Source organism: Leuciscus leuciscus, assembly GCF_965113295.1.
Source record: "Leuciscus leuciscus genome assembly, chromosome: 21".
NCBI classification, from domain to species: domain Eukaryota; kingdom Metazoa; phylum Chordata; class Actinopteri; order Cypriniformes; family Leuciscidae; genus Leuciscus; species Leuciscus leuciscus.
In genome coordinates this window covers 23,910,906-23,913,933 of record NC_138745.1, presented here as the reverse complement: position 1 = coordinate 23,913,933, position 3,028 = coordinate 23,910,906, and the positions used below count along the sequence as shown (strand labels likewise).

At 37.4% G+C, this 3,028-nt stretch overlaps 1 long non-coding RNA gene across 1 annotated transcript in view; it reads right to left on the bottom strand.

Annotated features, from left to right (window-relative positions):
• The window catches only part of LOC309485128, a 300,702-nt gene that overhangs the window by 188,904 nt on the left and 108,770 nt on the right, over nt 1–3,028 (bottom strand). The gene's annotated exons all lie outside the window — the stretch shown is intronic.

Sequence of the window (3,028 nt, the reverse complement as noted above, 5' to 3'; positions counted from 1 at the left end):
TTTATTGAATAAAATTTGACCCAAAAATATTTTACTCTGGATTACTTGATTCTGGTTGGTCAAACACGGCATGCAAGTGAAGATAATGGTGACCCAATAGAAATGACTCAAGTATTACCAAATTACCAAAAATTTGACAGATTATTCAATTTAAGAATTAAATTAATGACAGAACATTATTCTAAATTGTAACCTGAAAATTACATGTTTACAATGTTTACATTGTTTCTAGTGGATTTTTTTTTATTTTGAGCAGAAGCTTTAAAATAGTATACGGTAAGATGTTAAAAATCAAGATTTTATATAGGCTACCTGTTTACTTGTTTGGTGAGTAGCTGTATAATAAGTGGGATATTAATCAAAATCTGATTAATCTACAGTTCGCCAGCAGTTTTGTTTTGCAATTATAATTGAACAAGTAATAGGAAAATGTTACTTATTATTACGTATTATAATTACAATACAGTTAATTGTTTTTTTGTGTATTTTTACCTAATTTCTTAACTTTTTATTTTTTAATTCTTTCATTTATTCTTATATTTATTTATAATTTCTGGGCCCCCATGAGAGACAGATTGTACATTATCCTTTACTTAGAACGCATTGGCAACTTTCCTAAACACCAGAGTTGCTTCAACAAAGGCCCTGTTAACACGAGAACGCTCGCGGGTGAAAATGTAAAAATATTTTATCAGATGTGCCTTTCGTTTAGACGGCGACGGCGTTTTGGGGGCTTAAAAACGCAAAAAAAGTGAAACCACCCTCCAGAGTGGAAATCTTAAAAACGCTCCACCGTCGCGTTTCCGTACTAACGTCTAACCGGTAAAAACGCAAAACAGTGAAGGCACCGCGATCAGTGCTTCACATTGCCACCTAGCCGCCTGGAGTGCACACCACCAGAGAATGACACCACATTGAATTTCACACACTTTTGCGTCACCGTATGCACGCAGATTTCCCCCCCATAACACTCGTCTAAACGCAGAATAAAAAGTGATCACTTTTGCGTTTTCTCTTCAGATCGTTTCCGTGTAAACGTAGCCTTAGTGGCTGTTTGCATGACGCCGTTTTCAACTAAAAGCTGAAAACTTTATAGTTGAAAAACCTTTACACGGCAACGACGTTTTGGGGGCCTGAAAATGCAAACATTTTAAAACGATGTCTCCATGTAAACTACAACAATGTGAATTTGTGAAAACGGTGACGTCGTGCACATGCGTATTGCATGTGTTCAGTCGGTCGGCGACTCGGCATGCGCGGGTGTACTGTGTGGACTCCTCCTACCTAGTCCACATTTTCCTGACATTTTGCCGCTTTATAGTCCAGGGTCAGTTGTAGTAATACATAATAAACCAACCTTATCGTCTGTCCAGACAAAATTGAAATTGCCATCTTGATTGTTGGTATTCACCACTCTGTAGAAGAACGCGTACTGTATGTATTGTACGCAGACGCATAGTGTTTCTTTACAAAGTGCATCGCCAACTACTGGCCTGGCATGCATTAAGATTTTTGTTTTGATTTTTTTGTTTTTTTGACAACGTTGTTGTCTGTATACGAAACCTTCCAAAAGCATAAAGGAAAAAACTTGTTTTGTTCTTTGTAGGCTACATCGTTGTTGTGTAAACGTACGTATAGTTGTAAAAAATGAACTGAAATGTTTGCAGTATTATGCACATTGTCCATTCAAGGCAATGGGAAGATTAATACTTTTCATAATTGTGAATTTGAATGACGACGTCCCCATGTCCTATGTCACAGTGGACCAATACAGAGAGGAAAGTTATTTTATGGCTGAGGGTGAGCTTTACTTTTCCATAGACCAGCATTGTTTGTAATAATAGCTATTGAGTGTGTCATTGTGTAACATGATGGAGCCACAATACTTTCTATACTTGTCAATAAGAGTGACAGGATTCAATCAGAATGACCTGGCTAAATATACCTCTGATCTTTCACAGAAAAGCATGAATGGCCAAGGATGGCAGGTGGGTGTCCTGTCAGAGTGTATTGACCGTGTCAGTCGTCTTCTCTGGTATGTGTGCTCCTTTTAAACCCACCTGATGACAACAACATGGGATGACAGGAAAAGAGACTTTCAGTTTTATTTCAAAAGTCTTTTTTTCATTCTCCTTAATCTACTGGAGAACGATATTTGAGATAAACGCAAACTTCATCAATACAAATGTCTCCTCATTTAGAATATGTTCATTCTAGCTTAAAACAGCTTAAAACAACCTTGCAGCAGAAATGAGTGCCCTAAGCAAAGATGGAAGAATACAAATCACAAACTCTTGTGGGTCCTGCACCAGCTGAGCAATTGAATTGAGTTGAATACGAATACGGATGTCTTACGCCAGGTATTATGAAACCAGAGATGGTCTTATTATTGAGAGGTCCGCGGCTCTTCCATTGGAGAAAGCATTAACGTAAATTTGGATCACGTGTGCACATTACATTGCCTTGACATCATTGAGTTGTAAAACAGTCAGTCAGTGTTGGCATATACCATAGAGATGAATGAGAATTGCTGTAAACTGAATCATACCTGTTGCAAAATTGTTCAAGACTTGTCTTATAAAACTGTTTTGTTTTTTTCCAGTGTAAACTCTAAAAATAAATCCAAAATGAATGTTTAATGGCAAATGTGTTGAAGATTAGCCGATAGGCTGTCAATTTATTAAATGATAAGCTGTTTTCCCACAAAAGCAGTTTATTCAGCTTCGTTAAGCCTCTCCTCCATTGACATCCATTCAAAAACCAGCCTCTGGTCTGCTTACCTGTGTACCAACGTGTTATGCCTTTTTTTTCTTTTTTTTTACCTTGAAGGCTTGCTTTAAAGTGGCTTTGATGAAACTCCTTGGTTCACACAGGTTTTGTAAAACCCAGCAACCTAAACCTCCATTGTGAAGTTAGAAAGAAGAGACGAGGCTCTTGATGAAAGTTATAATCAGTTCCATCACCTCAAACAAATCTTACAGCCATCTATTTGGATTTACACCCTGACACAGCTTTAAAGTGACATTAC